Genomic DNA, 20,536 nt, shown 5'->3' with positions numbered 1-20,536 from the left:
GAAACTAAATTGAGGGGCCCATCAAGCTCTCAGCTGCCCACATCAACGCCAGAGCTTGCACTTGGGCATCGCGTGACACAGAGACAACCCCCAAGGCAGAATGCGCTGGTCCCGAAGGAACTAGTAGTTGTTGGTGACTCTATTGTCAGGGAAACGGGGAACATACTTTGTAAAAAAGATAGGTGGAACAGGACCAGGGTATGTCTGCCAGGGGCAAAGGTTGATGACGTTGTAGAGCGAATATCATCTTTTAAGGACACAAAAGGTGATATAGTTGTACACGTTGGCACTAATAATATTAAGAGTAGGAGACCGGCAGAATTACTTAACAAGTACAGGTCACTGTTGAACAAAAGCCGAGAATTAGGGTTGAATTTGAAAGTGTCTGCAATTCTGCCCAGACACCATAGGAGGGAGTATATGATGAGAGCCTTGTCGATCAATTCGGCCCTGGAAAGATTGTGCAAGGCTCAAGGGGTAGAATTTTTTTCAGCCTGGACTGTACTTGTTAACGGGAGATATTGCTTCTACAGGGATGGGATACACTTAAATAGAAAGGGTGCAAGAATATTTGCTGATGCTATCGAGGCAGTGTTAGGTGGGTCGGAAAACTGCTAGCTTGGGGGGAGACAAAGACCAATAGATTGACAATAGCCACTGGCAGAGGTGAAAGAGATTCTTGCACTGCTTCTATTAGAATGAGCAGAAGCCTGAAAAACAAGATGCATGGTATTTCAGAGACTGCTGGGAGCCATTGCGGTACAAGTAAACACATGGGTTGTGTTAGGGTAGCTAAGAATAGAAACAGGTGCAGGTATACTTGCGTGTACACCAATGCTAGGAGTTTAGTAAATAAATTTGATGAATTTGAGGTATTGCTCAAAACATCGAAGGCAGATATTGTTGGGATATCAGAGACGTGGTGTCACACAGATATAAGGGATGCGGAACTGCAATTTGGGGAGTACAACGTCTACAGAAAGGATAGACAGGATAGGAAGGGGGGAGGTGTTATGCTATTAGTTAAGAAACACATAAAAACCAAGGAAGTGAAGCCAGTCGACATCGCTGGACAGTGCAGTGTGGAGTCAGTTTGGTGTGACATAAACATTGGGAGATCAAAATTGAGAGTAGGAGTGTGCTATAGGCCTAATGACTCTGATGAGTATAATAAGGAACTGCACAGGGAAATAGAGTGGGCCAGTAAATCAGAGTGTCTTATAATGGGAGATTTTAATTTCCCAGATATTGACTGGATTTTGGGGGCTGGTTACTCACACACTAGCAGGGCTTTAGGGGATTTATTGGATGATTGTTTTCTACATCAGCATGTTCGGGAGGCAACTAGAGGGAGTAATACTCTTGATTTGATTATCAGTAGTGATTCTTCATGCATTAAGAATCTGCAGATAAATGAACCACTAGGTGGCAGTGATCACAGTGTGCTGAAGTGGGATTTACTCAAAGAGGTAACTACCATTAGGGGTAAAGGGAAGGGTTATTGCTTCCGTAAAGGCGACTACGATGGACTGAGACAGTATTTAAATTCTATACAGTGGGACCAACTGATGATGTTACCAACAGCAAATTCAAAATGGGAAGCATTCAAAGAACTTATCTTGGAAGCTACTAGGCTTTACATACCAACTAAGAAATATTGTTCAAGGTTTAGGCCAAAATGGATGTCAGATGAACTAATGAGGCATATGGCAGAGAAGAAAAATGCATGGGATACATACAAATTAACACATGACACAGAAGCCTATGATAGATACAAGTTGATATGCAACCAAGTTACAAAGGAGGTTTAGCAGGCGAAGGCAGATTACGAGAAATCCTTGGCAAGGGATGCAAAGAAAAACAGCAAAGAGTTCTTTACTTATGTAAACTCTAGAAGGAAGGGGATGAATCACATTGGTCCACTTGATATTGATGGGTCAAATGTTGATGATATCCTGCTCAGGTAGCTAACAAACTAAATGAATATTTTGCATCGACATTCACACATGAGGAGGTATTCAGCGAGGGGAATGCCAGAGGTGTATTCAACTCTAGCAGTAAGCTACAGAATCTTGAAATAACTGGGAGTAAAGTGGAGGAGAAACTGTTGAAGATAAACACAAGAAAGGCACCCGGGGTGGATGGGATCTATCCAGTTATATTAAAGGAGGCAGCAAAGGAAGTAAGCAAACCCTTAGCCATAATTATGAGAGCTTCCTTGGACTCAGGGGAGGTACCCATAGACTGGAAATGTGCAAATGTGACCACAATTCACAAAGGAGGATCAAAGGCTGACACAAGTAATTAGAGACCTGTGAGCTTAACTTCTGTTCCAGGAATATTAATGGAGGCATTGGTTAAAGAAGCACTGCAGGAACATTTAGACAAGACTTCAGTTATAGCTCAGACACAGCATGGTTCTGTTAAGGGGAAGTCTTGCCTGACCAACTTGATTGGATACTATGATGCAGTCACAAAAGAACTGGATGCAGGGAATAACTTTGATATTATATACATGGATCTTAGAAAGGCTTTTGATACTGTTGCACATGGAAGTCTGCTACACAAATTGGAGCAGTGTGACATTGGAGGCAAATTGCTGCTATGGATAAAGGGGTGGTTGAGGGGGAGAAGACAGAGAGTGGTAATCAATGGACACTGCTCATCGTGGACTGATGTTATTAGTGGAGTCCCTCAGGGCTCAGTGTTGGGTCTGTATTTATAAATGATATTGATGATGGTATATCAAGCTTAATGTCCAAGTTTGCAGACGATACAAAGGTTGGCAGGGTTGTCAAGGACACTACTGACACTATGCTGCTGCAACAGGATCTGGAAAGGTTGAGCAGATGGGCTGAGAGGTGGCAAATGAAGTTTAACATTGACAAATGTAAAGTACTACACATGGGAAACAGCAACCCCAGAGCAACGTATCAACTCTGTGGTACAACACTGACAGTGGTAGAGAATGAAAGGGACTTGGGGGTGGTTGTGCAGGCAGATATGAAGTTCTCTGAGCAGTGCAGACGGGCTGCAAGAGTAGCTCATGGAGTATTGTCTATGATATACAGGAATTTTTCCAGCAGGGATAAGGAGGTGATTATTCCATTGTATAAGGCGATGGTCAGGCCACACCTAGAGTACTGTATACAGGTCTGGAGGCCTCATTTCAAGAAGGATGTAGAGCTGCTGGAACGAGTACAGAGAAGGGCAACAAGATTAGTGAATGGAACAAAGGGGTGCTCTTACGAAGAAAGGCTTAAGTTTTGCAAATTACAGTGTCTGGAGACTAGGCACCAGCGAGGTGATCTGATAGAGGTGTATAAAGCCTTGAATGGTTTAAGCATGCTCAACTGATGGGATTCTTCCTCTAGCTCAGAAAAATCACCTGAGAGGGCATAAATTCAAATTGAGGAAAGACAGATGTAGGATAGACGTGCGGAAATTTGCCTTTAGCCAGCGGGTGGTTGGTTGGTGGAACAGACTTCCATCCCTTGTGGTGGAGGTTGATAGCCTAAATAAGTTTAAGGCTCAGCTGGACAGGTATTTTGAACGAACAGAGGGGTGAAGTGGAAGTGGTTTTTTTTTTTTTTTTTTGGCTGATGCTACATAAGCTTGCTTTCTTGCATCAAATGCCTCTACTAATGCTAATGCTAATGCTAAAGACACAACCAAGTTTCACCCCAGGAGAAAATCCATGGGAAGCCTTTGTAATTCTTATTCGAGGAACCAGTATGATTTCTTGGCTCCTCTATCCAGCGATCCTAGCTGTCATTGTTTTAGGAAGTTTATTTATGATTGGGTCTTGTTTGGCCTGTATAAAAAAGTAAGTCACAGGAAGTTCAAAGAATGCTCAAAACAAAAATATGCATATACAGATATATCTCATGATTTTGGCATCTCATTTTAACCAACAGTATTGATTAAGAATTTTAGGAATCTAGAATAATTCGATAGGTAGTAAGGAAGGTTAATTAGGTTGAAGTTCAAGGGAGAAGAAAGGTGTGAAAATTTACCAGTCTCATCCTTTCTTTATAACTAACAAAGAAATGGAATGAGAGAAGAGCAAGAATAGTAAATTAGTCGTCATCTCTATCTCTTTCTTTACAGAAAAGAGAAAAGAAGAGGAGGACGTATTGTAACTTGACTGGAAAATTTGACTAGCAGTAGCCCTGGCCACAACTTTGCACTGAAAACAATGGAATGGAATCACCGAGTCACAGGAACATTGGAGGCCGCTATTGCACAACAACTATCCACTGTCCCCACAATCTATTATACCAGGTTGACGCGTAATGCGTACGAACCAATGTGAGAGGTGTTTCCATCACTGGGGTATGCAATTCTAAATCCAAGAGGATGTGTGATTCCGTCTGGATCACATCGAACCATTAATACTGGATTAAGGATCCTAATACCACCTGCTTGCATAGGTTTTGTTTCCCCTCGTGAAGGCCACACGGTGTTGCCATTAGGCCTGAGATTGGAATCTCAAATGATTACTCCAATAACCACTGAGCCACTAGAAATCACTTTTTTTAATGTCAGTTCCAGGAGACTTGTGATTGAGCAACGCGTAAGAATGGCCCGGATAATCTGCGAGCGTGTCGAATTCCCAGATCTAATGGAGAGACGCTTAGGATGCAATATCACTCCTCATAATACTGAACCGTCTTTTTCGATTCCTCAACAGGTTCTAGGAGAAGAATCTTATCGAATGAATCACAGTACGAAAGGAGTTTGTGTGATCTTGTGTAACCGGATATTTGAAGTAACACCGATAAATGCGATGAGATGAGTGCTTCTCAGGATGCGGAGCGTGTTCGTGGGTGTTTTGCATCCATGGGATTCCTAGCCCAGATTTATTATGATGCATCAGTGGTGGAAATTGGTACGATCTTACAGGGCATTGCGGCTGAAGACCAGTCACATGTAGACTGCTTTGTCTGCTGTATCATCACCCATGGGGAAGATAATAAGCTGCTTGCACGAGATGGCTCGTATACTTTCGATCACATCACCTATCCCCTCCTGGAAATGAATGCACCTACTTTGAAAGGTAAACCTAAAAAATCCAGAATGCCATGGTGTCAGGCTAACCGGCACTGAAGTACCGCCTGCAGAGACAAAAATTGACCCATCAACCATTCAACCCTTCGCCCATGCAGATTTTCTTCTAGTACATTCAGCAGTACAGGGATGCCAATCCTGGCAAATGAAGAAAAATGGGAGTTGGTTTCTTCAATGTCTTTGTGATAAGTTAGAAGGAGCCAATGGAGCAATAAATTTATTAGGGGTTCTCACTACTATGAACAGAGAGTTTGTGCAGATTTTCGAAACAATACAAGACCCAAAACCAGTACCCATAGAGCGAGTACCGTGTATCGCGTCTTGGTTAACTAAATCAATGTATTTTAATCAATGTATTCGGGGGTTAATTGTGCAGGCAGATATGAAGTTTTCTGAACAGGGCAAACGGTCTGCAAGAGTAGCTCATGGTGTCTTGTCAATGATATACAGGAATTTTTCTAGCAGGGATAAGGAGGTGATTATCCCCCTGTATTAGGCAATGGTCAGACCACACCTCGAATACTGTACACAGATCTGGAGGTCTCATTTCAAGAAGGATATAGAGCTGCTGGAACGAGTACAGAGAAGGGCAACAAGATTAGTGAATGGAACAAAGCGTTGCTCTTACGAAGAAAAGCTTAAGTTTTGCAAATTACAGTCTCAGAGACTAGGCACTGGCGAGGTGATCTGATAGAGGTGTATAAAGCCTAGAATGGTTTGAGCATACTCAACGCTGATGAGATCCTGACTCTTGCTTAGAATAATCACCTGAGAGGGCATAAATTCAAATTGAGGAAAGACAGATGTAGAATAGATGTTCGGAAATTTGCCTTTTGCCAGCGGGTTGTTGGTTGGTGGAACACATTTCCATCCCTTGTTGTGGAAGTTGATAGCCTAAATAAATTTAAGGCTCAGCTGGACAGGTATTTCGAACGAACGGAGGGGTGAAGTGGAAGTTTTTTTTTTTTTTTTTTTGGCTGATGCTGCATAAGCTTGCTTTCTTGCATCATATGCCTTTACTAATGCTAATGCTACGACGTAGTTCACTATTATTAGGTATTAGGTATTAGGTATGTTCGGGGTCTGACGGCACCTGGGATTTCTCCCATCTCCGCGTATGTTCTCTGTATCGGACAAGCCAGAGATTTAAAAGTGTGTGGGATATGTACTGTGTAGTTTGTTGTGCCCATTGTTCATCCGGCCTGTTAGCCGCCGGGCCCCTAGTGAGACCCGACGTTACCAATACCTGCCACAGGGAGGCCGGCCGGGTGTTACCAATATTTGTTATCTGGCTGGTCTTGCCACTTACTTTCCTGGGATTTCAGTGGCTAGGACCAAAAAAAAAAAAAAAAATAATAATAATAATAAAATAAAATAAAATAAAATAAAATAAATAATAATAATTATAATAAATAAATAAATCGAGGTTGATATTAGTGATACTTAGCAAGTTAGTATTAATAGTACGCGACGTTGGGCTGTGCGGTGAAAATGAGTTTTAAAAACCAAATAGGTTCGGGCAAGAATTTTGATGTTCTCTTTTGATTTTGAAATGTAGGGCTAAACGCTGTGCAAGACAAAAGTTTGGGGGAAGGATGAAGACTGGGGGGAAGAAGTTGGAAATAAGGGGCCGACAGAGTAGATAGCCACTGCAGGTAGTGAGGCATGCCCGTGGAAAATTGGGGAGGCAAGGAGAGGCAAGCCTCTCCTCCCCAGGAGTTTGGAAAGAAAGATCCGCTCAAGAGAGTGCGGATTTGGGTCGCCAATAGGCTGTTCCGGCGGGAGAGTGCCACCGTATGTCGTCTCCATCAGTTTGCAGGCCCTAAAAAGCTGGCCGTTGAGTCTCATCTAGGTGGGACACTAATAGGGGGTTAAATCTGGGATGTCATTCATCCAGACTGCATGTGGTCTGGGTCCTATTTTCTGGTCATTATCTTGGGGTCATAATCAAGTCTACTGGCTGTCATTATGGGGTTTTATCCCTTCCGTGATGTTTGATAGTCCTCACGCTACATTTTGTCATTATATAGTGGGTCTATGCTGCAAGGTCTGGGGGCAGTGTCCCTTTGTTCTGATGTCACAACTATTTAAAGGTGTTTTTTTTTTTTTTTCGCTTCCATTGGCGGTAATCATGACTCTTGTGGTTAGACAATATATTGTTACTTGTCTTTTCCCAGTTCATTTTGTACTCAGTCCAAGGTCTGTATAGTCGGCTCCTCTGTGTCATCTCGCTGCTATTTGCAGGTTTGTTTTGTCTCATTCCTTTAAGGTCTTCTGTATATGGCGGTTAGTGTTTGGCGCCTGGTAAATAATCCCTGGGCAAAATCAGTTAAGGCTAAATATTCCTCTTGTGTATCTAGTAGATGTGACTCAAGATCCCTCGGTAGATAGTGAACTCTAGTTATTAGTCTGCATCTAAGGTCTTCGTATTGGGCACACTCAAACATAATGTGCACCCAGCTTTCTTGTTCCCCGCAAGTACAACGCGGATCCTCCACTATTCCCAATGCTGTAAGCTTTGCATTGAAAGCCCCGTGACCCGTAAGGAGGTAAGTCGTGTAAAGTCCGGGTTGCAGCCAGGTTGGAAGAATGGGGTAAACTCTGTCTACGTCCGGGATGAACTTTTTGGTGATATTCCCTTTTGTTGTGTTTGTCCAGCGGTATTGCTAGATTTCTTTTAAGTATTTCTGCAGCCTGTTCTTTTCAGCCTTGTGGGTTGCACTGTTATCCACTGTGTAGTCTAGGTGGGTGCAAGGCATTCCTTTGTTTATATAATAGGCTATTCCAGTACGTATGATGTCCAGGTCAAGGGGAAGGGCTCCAGCCAAGACCTGTAGGGCAACAGTGCTAGTGGTGCTGCAGGCTCTGGTAATGGTTAACAGGATAGTTCTATGGATTGAGTCGATTATGCATCTATTTGCGGCGGTTGATGCCTTGTGATACCAAACCGCAGAGGCATATGTTATAGCTGGTAGGAATGTCGTTTTATAATATAAGGAGAGTACGCGACGTTTAAGACCCCAGTCACGACGGACCACACGTGCTAACAGTGCAGAGTACTTCCTTATCTTTGTTCTTAGATGTGTGAGATGCTGCTTGAAGGAAAGATTACAATCTAATATCACCCCCAGGTACTTAAGCTGGCTTTGGAGTTTCACTGTGGTGTTGTTCACCTTTATTTGAGGCGGCCTGTGCAGGTCAAGGGTGCCTTTCAGTAAGATTGAGGATGTCTTAGTTGGTGAGATTTTTAGGCAGCGTAAGGTGGTCCAGTCCTGTAGTATCTTGATGGCATGGTTTGCTTTTACCTCCAACTGGGTTCTACTGTCGGCAGCAATTTTCAAGATTAAGTCGTCGGCAAAAGCTTGGGTTTGGACGTCACCCAGGTCCATGGCCAGGAACTCATCCAAGACAATGTTCACAACAGCGGCCCCAGGACAGAATCCTGGGGGCAACCCCTGCCGACACTGCGGTTTACCCTACCATAGGGTGCCACGACATTAATACTCCTGTCGGTAAGGTAAGACTTGATAGTGAGATACAAATTGCAGGAAAGGTTGGCCCGCCTTAGCCTTGCCAGGACACTTGGCCACCAAATGGTGTCGAAAGCCCCGGCAAAATCTATGGAGATGATTAGGTAGTATTTACTGTTGGAACTGGTCACACCGTACAGCAGATGTCTAAGTGCCTCTACTGTCGAAGACTCAGGCTTAAAGCCGAACTGGGTAGACATGTGCAGTTCAGCACTCTTGTAATGTGTGTCATTCGGGCATATAGCATTCTCTCAAATAGTTTGCTGATCACTGGTAGCAAAGCTATCGGTCTGTAGGTGGTTGGCTGTTGTGGAGGCTTCGTGGGTGTTTTTGGGATCAGCTTCAGTCCCGCAGTCTTCCAGTTTCTTGGGAAGATGCTTTGATGCAAACAGTTATTAAACAGATTTAGGAGGAGTTCAGGGGTCAGATCCGTTACTTTTTTGATAATTTCCGGTTCGAGATAATCGAGGCCTGGGCACTTATTATTTCTTACGTGATTTGCCGCGGATTTGATGTCATCTAGCGTGAACGGTGGTTCACGGGAGTCAGTGGTGTATATGTCATTTTCTTGGCATATTCTATGCTGTTCAGGTGAAGTAGGCATGGCAGTCTCCGGGAAAATAGTGCCCAGAATATTTGTGATTGACTGTTGCCATGTGGTGGTTTGGCTCCCCTGTGGTGTCAATGTGGTAGAAATAACTTCCCCCCTGGGGAGTTTGTTTGTGATTATCCTATAGACTACCCCACATGGCTCATTATTTCCTGTTATGCCTGCCAAGTTTTCCCAGGCTCTTTGTTTGCTCTTGTTTATCACATCCGTATATCTGTTTCTTGCTTCTCTATAGTGCTCCTTTAGTATCTGTACCTCAGCAGCAGGCCATGTGCGTCTTGCCCGTTGAAAGAATTTTCTTCTTCTCATGGTCTCCCTTCTGAGTTGCTGGATCTCGTGAGTCCATCCACCACGGGACTGCTCCCGGTTTGGGATTTCTCCTCTTCATTGATGCTTCACTCGCCGCAAGTATTATTTCCGTTACCGTAGTTCACTATTGTGAACAATGGCTATAGGTTAACTGTTGATGATCCTGTTTGGGTTGCTGACACAAGCTGAATGAGTATTTTCCATCTACATTCACGCAAGGAATTTTTAATGGAAGGGGATGCCAGTTTATCAAACTCTAAAGAGGACTAAATGACTTTGTGATAACTGAAAGTGGAGAAATCGTTGAGGATGGACATGAAAAAGGCACCTGTGGCAGATTGTATCTACCCAATTATATTAAGGGAGGTAACAAACCCTTGGTCATAATCATAAGAGTATCCTTCAGCTTGGGGGGGGGTGCGAATGTATCCACAATTCATAAAGAGGGATCAAAAGGCGACAAGTAATCACAGATCCTGTTAGTTTAACATCTGTTCCAGGGAAAATAATGGAATCTGTTGTTTAAGAAGTAATATAAAGAATGCAGAGCCATTTGTACAGGCATGTAATTATACTGCAATCACAGCATGGAATTGTCATGGGGCGGTATTGTCTAACCAATCTGATAGTTTGCTATGGTGCAGTGACCAAGGAACATATGCAAAAAATAATTTTGACATCACATACTTCGATTTCAGGAAGGCTTTTGATATTGTACATAAAACACTGCTGTACAAATTAGAACAATATGGCATGAAGGGCAAGTTACTGCTATGGATAAAGAGATGGTTAAGTGGAACAAGATAGAGAGTGGTTATCATTGGGCACTCTCTTCGTGGACTAATGTTATTAGTGGAGTTCTCTAGGGTTCGGCACTGGACTATTTATATTTTCAATATTTATCCATGATACTGATGAAAGTATCAGGCTTAACATGTAAATTTGCAGGTGATACAAAGGTTGGTTAATGACTCATCAGGGTGAGTTACTGCAAAAAGATCTAGGAAAATTGGGTCAATGGGCTGAGAAACGGCAGTTGAAGTTTAACACTGATAAATGCGAGTTACTACACATGGATAGCAGTTACTACACATAGTGGAGAATTAAAAATACCTCGGGTAACTGAAATTCTCTGAGCAGTTCCAGGACAGCTCATGGTGTTTTGTCAATGATATACAGAAACTTTGCTAGCAGGGACAAGGTGATTATCTTTTTGTATAAGGTCATGGTTAGGCTGCATCTTGAGTACCGTATACAGGTCTGTAGTCCTCACTTTAGGAAGGATGTAGATCTGCTGGAACGGGTGGAGAGAAGGGCAACCAGATTGGAAAATGGAACAAAAGGATGCTCTTCTCTAGAAAGGCTTCAGTTCTGCAAATTGCAGCATCTTGAGACTGGGCACCTATGGGAAGATCTGATTGAGGCGTTTAAAGCCTTGAATTGATTGACTAAGCTGAATCTTAACAGTATCCTTCCACTTCCTGAGAATTTCTAAGAGGGGGAATAAATTCAAGCCAAGGAAGGATGGTTGCAGGATAGATGTGCGGTAGTTTACCTCCATTCAGTGGGCAATTGATTGTTGGAACTGGCTTCAATCCGTTGTTGTGGAAGTGGATGGAGTGAATAAATTCAAGGGAGAACTAGACAAATTCTCGGAGTGAACTGTGGGCGAAGTTTCTTTCTTTTTTTTTTTTTTTTTGGTGATGCTATATAACCTTGCTTTCTTGCAAAATTTGCCATTACTACTACTAATTGGAATTCCATTTCTATCTAAATGATCCTGTATGAGTACTGCACAGGTCTGTACTGTACTCTTATTGCTTCCATGATTTTGGTTGTTAGTTACCCACTTTCTTCTGAGATCTACCTTTAAATATTGGTGATACACTGACATTTCTCCAATCCAAGAGAATCTTTCTAGAGCCCAGTGATGCTCTCATAATTAACTTCAATGGCATTCTCTTGATGTCTCCCTCAAAATTACTTGGTATTTTCCGTAAACTGCAGGAGCCTTATTTGCCTTTAGGCACGAGTTTTTCAAATAATCTGAAATCTCAATATAGCAATTTCATGTTTTCCAGCTTCACTTGCACAGTTTCTTCTCAAAAAAGGCTTTCTGCAAATACCTGTTCAATTCATCTGCAACATCAGTTTAGCCATCTAAGAATTTCCTGAATCCATTACACAATCTGATTTGTTCTTTTCTCCTTTGTATTCACATGTGAAAAACTCCTTGTCCCAGTTATCTCTTCTCCCAAGCCAGTGATTTCTCGATCTGCCTTTGCCAGCATAACCTGTTTTGTGGTACTATTACAGATCGCCTTGTTTATGTTAAAGGCTTCAGTACTTTTCATTATTGTTACTTTCCCAAGCCATATTTTATTGATTTATTAAACTGACTAGTTCATAATTCATTCATCTTGGCATCCTCATGCTATATTTTCTTAATGGTATACAGTTGAGGTCCCGTATCCGCTGATTCAGTTACCGGTAGTTAACCACAGAAAAAACCCGAAAAACTTAGCACGTACTACTCGCGTGTCCAATATGCTTCCCTTTATTTTTTACGACGTTGATTTTAAATCGAATAGCTTCCCTTTATTTCTTACAATGTCGCATATGGTTTGGTCACCAACATTATAAGGGTTCTTTAGATTTAATGGATGCACCATTTTCAAACTTTTGAATAATTTCAAATCTGTTGGAAAACTGCTGATGTGTGGGCAGTTACTTCAAAGTAAATTGTACATTACTGGCGGTGTCGAGGGTTTCCCCTATGTCCGCCATTTATTAAGCGGTTAACTATAAAGCCAGCTGTATTGTTATAATATTCCTCTAATGAAATAAAAAAAAAAAAAAAAATTTGAATTTTGAGAAAAAAAAGCAAACCCAGCGTTTAGATTAAATGACGATTAAATTACCAATTAATCATCTGTTCCAGTGTGTGATGTGTTGTGTGTAGCTGGCATTTACCAGCGGAGGAGGTCGCGGGCGAGATGCGTCCCGACCCCATCCCTAGCCACAAAGAGGCAGCCAGGTTCTACTATCCACTTTTTATATATATATATATATATATATATATATATATATATTTAAAAGTGAGGGTCGGCAATAAGCCTTATCCCAATTGATAAGGAACATGTCCCCCCCCCCACTCTTCGCAGGGCCCAACCTGACCAAGGGCAGGGACGCACACACCAACCAGGTGAAAAAAAAACAACAACACATCACTCTGTTTTCTGAGTGCGATGGATACTTTCAGCGATGGATACTATAAGTAGTAGCATCCAGTACACAGAATTAGTGATTTCATAACTATATACATATCTTACTCAGTATATTGTTTTGATCAAGTTATTAATCAAAGTCTTAACTAGGATAGGCACTAAGTTGTGCTTAGCAAATTGGGTGGCAGCGGCCAGCTCTCAGCTGGGGGAAACGGGCACTGTGGTAGCAGCATCCAGTTATTGGGATTTGCTGTTATGAATTTGTATTTAGAGCACTTTATATAGTAAAGTGCTCTAAATACAAATTGTCTTAGATCTGGTTAGAACGGTAGGTCTTGACTAACGTTCTAAATGCAGTGGATGTTTTATAGGTAGTTATGAAAGTGAATGCCAGTAACTGCCCACATAGAACTTCCTTCTCCTAGCCCTGGGGTCACCAAACTACGGCCTGTGGGCCAGATCCAGCCCGCCCTGCACTGTGCTACAAATGATCAAAATTTCTAAAATATATTGTAATTATTTATATGGAAATATAATAAATAATGAATCAACGAAATACTACTGTTTCAATGACAGCTTGTGAGCGGGATTATACCTTGGCAATGGTAAGCAGCACCGTACGTGACAATACAAAAGGGTGCTTTGTCAGGAGCGCCTGCCATTCGTTAACGTAGTCATATCTACCGCCCATCTCCGTCAATCATGGTTATGGGATATGATCGATAAGGTGCAGCAGGGGATAGATATTGGAGCTGTCAAAAGGTAGAGTGCAGTGCAACGTTCAACTGCATTTATTTGGAATATTTTCTGTGAAGATAAGATAGACTTCTGTTAAAAAAATTAAAATAAGTGTAAGTAAAAATAAGGTAAACTCTTGTAAAATGTTATATACAAATAGTAATTATATAGTAGTATGCAAGTAAGAAATTGTTTCTCCTTACTACATATTTTTCTTCGCCGTTCTCCCATAGTTATGGCTACTAAGAAAAGAAAAGATGCCCAGTGTCGCCTTTTCAATGAAGAATGGGAAGAAAAGTACTTCTTTTTGGAAGCAAGTAACCAAAAGGCTATGTGCCTGATAAGCAACGACAGTGTTGCCGTTTTAAAAGAGTACAATCTTCGGCATCATTATGAAACAAAACATGTTTCAACATTTTCGAAGTTTTCTGGAAAGTTACGTACTGAAAAATTTAAATTCATAAAACATAGTTTGACATCACAAAGGCGTGTGTTCACGAAAATGAATCTATAACCCGTGTAAGTTACAAAATAGTAAATAAGATGGCAGAGCGAAGAAAACCGTTCACTGATGGCAGCCTCATCAGAGTGTATGATGGAAGCGGCAAATGACTTGTCCTAAAAAAGCTGATTTATTTAGAAGTGTTAGCCTTTCTGCAAGTTCAGTTGTGCGGAGAACAGAAGAACTTGGAGAAAATATAGTGGTAGCAGCATCGTTCTTGGGATTTGCTGTTATGAATTTGTATTTAGAGCACTTTACATAGTATTTTGTCTTAGATCTGGTTAGAACGGTAGGTCTTGACTAACATGTGTACTACACTGTGCTTAATTGTAAGTATACTGCAGATACGCGAAAAAGATAGACAATTCTTGTGGTATTCTCTAGCGCTGGATGAGTCTACTGATCTCTCGAGCACGTCACAACTTCTCATATTCATTCGTGGTGTTAATTTGGACTTTCAGGTCACAGAAGAGTTGGCATCCATTTGCAGCATGCACAAACAACTGGAGATATTTTCGTGGAAGTGCAGAAAACTTTGCAAAGCTATAACCTTCACTGGAATCAGCTTTGATGTATCACAGTTGATGGAGGAAAAAACATGGCTGGTGTTAGGGTCTCACAGGGAAGATTAGAACTAAGATCTTCAACTTCCGGGTGCTTTGTTTATACACTGCATTATACATCAACAAGCACTATGTGGCAAAGACTTAGATATTTCTTGTGTACTGAAACCAGTCATCGGTGTGGTGAACTTTACTCGGGGCCATGCATTTAATCACCGCCAGTTCCAGGCTTTTCTTGAGGAAATTGACTATGAATTTTGTGACTTACCTTATCACACAGCAGTGAGGTGGCTTAGCTGCGGTAAAGTCCTGTTTCGTTTTTATAAGCTACGAAAAGATATAGATATTTTCTTCACCGAAAAGGATAGAGCTGATACTTCTATCAGATCCTACCTAGCTATCAAAATTGTCATTTTTGGTTGACATAACATCTCACATGAATGAATTGAATTTAAAACTTCAAGGAAAGGACTTTATCTGTGACCTTTTACTGAATCATTAAAGGATTTCGAAGAAAGCTATTACTTTTTGAAGCACAACTAGAAAGAGATTTCTCTCATTTTCAGTGTTTCAAAGAATTTCTTGCTGAAATCAGAAGATAATCTCGAGTTTCCAAAGAAAATTATTAATGACATAAAAAAGCATTTTTTGGAAAGATTTTCAGACCTCAACAGAATTGAGAGTGATATTTTGTTTCAAAATCCGTTTCATTGTAATGTTGATGACGTGCCAGTCGAACTACAGTTAGAGATCATTGATTTACAAGCAAAAGACCTATTGAAAGAGATACACAGAGAAGGAAATCTTGTAGAATTTTATCGCTGCTTATCTGATAACGAGTTTTCAAAATTAAAGAAATTTGCCTCTGGTATGGCATCAGTGTTCGGTACAACATGTCTGTGAGCAAGCATTTTCAAAACTGAAATATGTAAAGTCCACATATCGAACAAGGCTGAGTGATGAACATTTAAAGGCAATTCTCTTGGTTGGGTGTAGCAATTCAAAAGCAAACATTGATGATATTTTAAAAGCTAAACACCAGTTCCATAAATCACATTAATTTTTTCTGCTTATCTTATTTCTAATGTTGCCTTCCTTGATAAATAAATATATTTGTTCTTTATTTTTCTATATATTCTTTATTTTTGAATATTTTGTGTATTGGTAAATAAATATATTTGTTGTCTTCATTTTTGTTGCATTTACTGAATTGTACTTATTGAACAAAATAATTATATGGCCCGCGCCCGTCAATCTCTTGGTTATCTGGCCCATCGTGAAAAAAGTTTGGTGACCCCTGTCCTAGCCGGTCCACATCATTGCTTATGCGTTAATTAAAAGAACATCCTCACTTCACCTCTCTTTAGGCCTCATTCGCCAGCACCTCAAGACCATAGTCGAAAAACTTTTCTATTTAAGGATAAACTAAGTAGTTATCTTACCTTGGTACCTTATGATCAAATATTCAAAATGCTTAAGCTGTGCTCCATCTCTTGACAGATTCAGTTTAATGGGCTTTACTCTAAATGATCAATTTCATCTTGTAATCTTGACCAAGAATAGACTATGGTGTAAACTCCAAAGAAACTGAAAAAAACCCATCCAAAGTATTTTTTCTACCTTCTACACCAAAGAGTGTGGTTTACTACTGCTATTAAGCCCTTAATAACTAAATCAGATCTAGATGTGATCAGAGGATCTTCTCCAACACCACCCATCCAAACACTTTCGGATGTTCCTCATGAGTATCGTGTGTTGTGCCAGTTCTCTAATGCATGCATAATGGTTCAGGCATATTAATAAATATCTCATGGATCAGTGCATTAAAAGCCAGTACACATTGTGGATCAGAACTGGAATTTCAATGTGGAATGGTGACTGGATGCCAAATCAGTAATGTTACTGTGCATGCAACTGTCACTCTTTCGATTCTCCCAAAATCCCTTATGGCAGAATTTATTCAAACATGAAAGATATTAGGTGATACCCTGATGGAGGGGGGAAAAAAAGGCTGGATGGTGGCACAAACTAATGGAACATGCTCACCAAACCGCAAATAATGAAGTTCCCACCATATGTCATCTATGGAAAACAATGCAGCAGGTCCCAGAGACTTAAAAAAACAACTGTCAGTATGTCAACCATCAGGAAGCTACACAGCCTTGGGCTCAACGTTAGGGCAGCTGTATGCCAATATCACGGTCACCAATGTAAAACAGGTGGTGGTGATGTTCCTGACATTCATGGAATATAGAACAATGGCAGAAAGTGATATGAAATGACGAATCTTGTGGTATGATGTTTTGTTTCAAAATGGAAATGTCTTAAGTGTGATTATCTGGAAAATGCTTCCAATGGGAGTGTGCTTTCTGGATCATAAAGTTCAGTGGAGATGGTTGTGTGGTAAAGGGCTGTTTTAGCTGGCTTGAACTTAGCCTGTGGTGGTTGTGCCTGAAACCTTAAATACTTCGTCTACTTGGACATTCTGGACAGTTATGTGCTACTTGCATTGTGCTGAAATGGAAATTAGTACTATCAATATCAGCTTGACAATGGTGCATGCCATACAGTGCTGGTTTGTGGACAATGACGAAAAGTTGGAATGGCAAACTCAGTCTGTACTTCACTTGCAGGGCTAACTGCAGTGAGAAATTAGGCTGTGGCCAAAACAGCCTTCTTCCAAACCAGCTTTGGCAGCTGCTTTTCAGGAGAAATGAATGGTAATTGTGGCTGACACCTACTGATAGTAGAAATATGCCCTGGAGGGATGAAGCTATCATACAAACCAAAGGCTGCCCTAGGCATCAGGTTTTTGAATTAAAAGCTTTTCTTGCAACTATGTGTGTCCTATTACTTTTGGACTTATGGTGTGTATAGAGTGTGGCACAATAAAGATCCACTTTTTTTTTTATGACTTGCCTCGAAGTTTTCCACAGTTGTATTGTTCCCTTTTGCTCAATAGAACACTTCTTTTGTTCTTGTGGGCTGCTACCAACTGTTCTTGGCAGATTTTTAATAATCTCCTACAGGCAGAGGTAGATTGGGCCAAAAATTCTTACCGAGGAAACTTATAGTGGCCTCATACAAGTGTTTATGGCCAAAATCAAACTGGGGATTTTCCTGGTAAGTCTCATGGCCAGTCCACCTCTGCCTACAGGTCCTCCACTTATGTAGGGCACTATCGGTCTTATTCCTCCATGGTCCGTACCTCTTCATGCTTAGCAACATTTTTTTTGTCATGAAACCATTTTGCATCTAAATCTTCCATGGAAACACAACACATTTGAAAACTAATAAATAGCAATAAATTAAAAGGTTCTGAAGAACATATTTTAAAAACCACTGTTCTAGTCACTTCTAAACCTTGGATGTTTCTTAATCTGTATTAAAATATTGTCAATACATTTAAAAACCCATTATCCCTGACTTTTATCTAAATTATAAATAAATAAATAATCTGTTTATACTCTGGGACGACCAAACGGTCAGAGGAGTTCACAAGATAGACAGAATATAAGAAACAGCAACATATTCAGTAGTCATGGGCTTGAACACCGGTCACTCAAGGCATGTGTACTTATGCACCCACGTGCCTAACCACTAGGCTACGGTGGCCTCACAAAGGAAAAAAATTATATCACCCTCCTTCCCTGGCTTTTATTAACAATCTCACAATAACCCTAGGATTCTATGGAACCCAGTTTGAAAACCTATGATCTAGCTAATGTTCCCCAGATCATCTTAAAATATTTCGCCATATAAATTCCTCCGTTTTTATATAGTCTTGTATCTTATAACAAAATCTACTCTACAACCAACATTGAGCAGGTAAAGATTATACTCCTCATCTCTAGAGCTAAAAACTATTGGTATCTTATCTCTCTCTCTTGGCTAGTAAGAATGAGCATCTCAGTGAGTAGGATTTTACCTGGTTCCATACGAGTCATCCAGAGCATCACTCATTCTCCAAGCTACTCTATCAAGGATCAAGATGTAGTTTTTGTGTTAACAGGACACAGCACAAAGTGAACACTGAATAAAGAAGTTGTTGTTGTTATTTGGTGTTTTAGGAGCATTAGCAACTAAGGCCATATTGCTCCGGGATATGCGGTGGTCATTCCCTGACCTTTCCGTATCTTCCGTATTTGGTGGTGACGGGCTCGAACCCCGGTCTAATCAAGAAGCGTGTGCTACGCACTGCTGCTCCTTCCCACCTGGCTACGGAGGCACCTAATAAAGAAGTAATGGCTATGCAGGGTCAAGCTGGTGCCAAGCCCCAAAAATATTGAACAGGAAGTATGGTTGGCATGAAAAAAATAAAATAAAATAAATAAAATAATACCATCTCCACTTTGCATAAAACTGGGCTTGATGAAACAGTTTAAAAATTACAAAAATTATTTCTTTCTATTTCAATGCAGGACGTGCTATACTGAGTAGCAATACAGTAAACCACGGCTATTTGCGGGGGTTACTTTCCTGAGAAATGTTGCGAATACTGAGTTATGGCTCCCATAGTAATAAAGGGGTTCCGTTCCAAAGTATGAAATATATAAGAAAAACTAGTCTAAAATTGCCCATGTATATATTATATGTACCTTCATAATATGACTATGTACATAGTGAAATGCAAGCATATGGCATCGAATTGAAAATAAGAAACAATTTAATATTAAATGTAATATTTATAGAAATTTCAAACAAATCTTTCAAACCAGCGCCTTTGCTAGCAAAAAACTTATCCCGCCAGTGCTATCACCAGTTTCGCTAAAGTGTTGCTAAAGGAGTTTTGCCGTTTCATGAATGATGAGTGAACTTAACGGAATTTTATTTTGAGTTCGGTCTTCTATCAACAGATTTAAAGCCCTTTCCATTTTTTCTAATTTAACATCACGAGTTACAGAGCAAATTTTTGAAGCAATTAGCGCGTTTTCATGGACACTACGGCGGATTTTTTTCTTCCGATTTCTTGATTGATCGTACAGTTGACTCATTGATTTTATGTTTTGCCACTGAGAAGACACTTTCGCCATTAGAAATTTTATCTAATAAGTCGATTTTATTCGCTAATGTCATCACCTTCTTTGATATTTTCACATTTCTCTTGTTATTCGTAGCCATATTTTTGTACGGGTTAGAAAGAACTTGTCCACAATAAAGTCACTTTCTTCCGTTAAAACACTCGAAAAAGTGTTTTATGCTGCAAAACGGTAGATTTATCACTTTTATCAAGCATATCAATTTATAAATTTATTCAATTTATAAGCATATAAATTAAAAGCAAACGACGAAACCTTCCATGACAAGCTCATAACACATACTGAACAAGGATTAGCGAGAAACATCCACGCTTGCGATTTTGTCACCCCTCTCCCCCCACCCACTGAGCACTGTTTTGACCGGGAAAGATAATTTTAGCTGGCCATGTTTTTTTCTGGCGGAAAATATTCACGGCACTTTAAAATTCACATTTGTTTAGGTTTCATTTTATATTAAATCAGCGATCGCGAATACAGTTACCGCGAAGAGCGGGGGTTTAAGAGGAGTAGTCCATTCCACAAGGAATCATGACATCATGGGAGCAATCCGTGATGAATATCTTGGATACTCTCTTTATCAGCGACGCCGATCATCTCACAACACAACAGCAGCAAATTTGTCTAGATAATGACAATTACCACATAGACTCTGTGGAGGAAGAATTTAACACTGAAGAACTACAGCAAGCCCTTGGAAAAATGAAGGATAAAAAATCCCCAGGACTAGATCGCATTGAACCAGAAATATTAAAAAAGGTCGCCCAGGTAAATCTCCAATTTCTGCTTAACCTGTTCAATAAATGCCTAACCCAGGGATCCTTCCCAGAAAGCTGGAAAATAGCTGAATTAAAGTTAATACTGAAAAAAATCCATCGAAGCCTCCAGAACAGCCTAACTCATACCGACCCATTGCCCTCTTGTCCACATTGAGCAAACTACTTGAACGCC

The sequence above is a fragment of the Mastigoproctus giganteus genome, chromosome 3 (genome assembly GCF_048544385.1).
Source record: "Mastigoproctus giganteus isolate SK-2022 chromosome 3, ASM4854438v1, whole genome shotgun sequence".
In the NCBI taxonomy this organism is placed as follows: domain Eukaryota; kingdom Metazoa; phylum Arthropoda; class Arachnida; order Uropygi; family Thelyphonidae; genus Mastigoproctus; species Mastigoproctus giganteus.
This window is presented reverse-complemented; position numbering follows the sequence as displayed.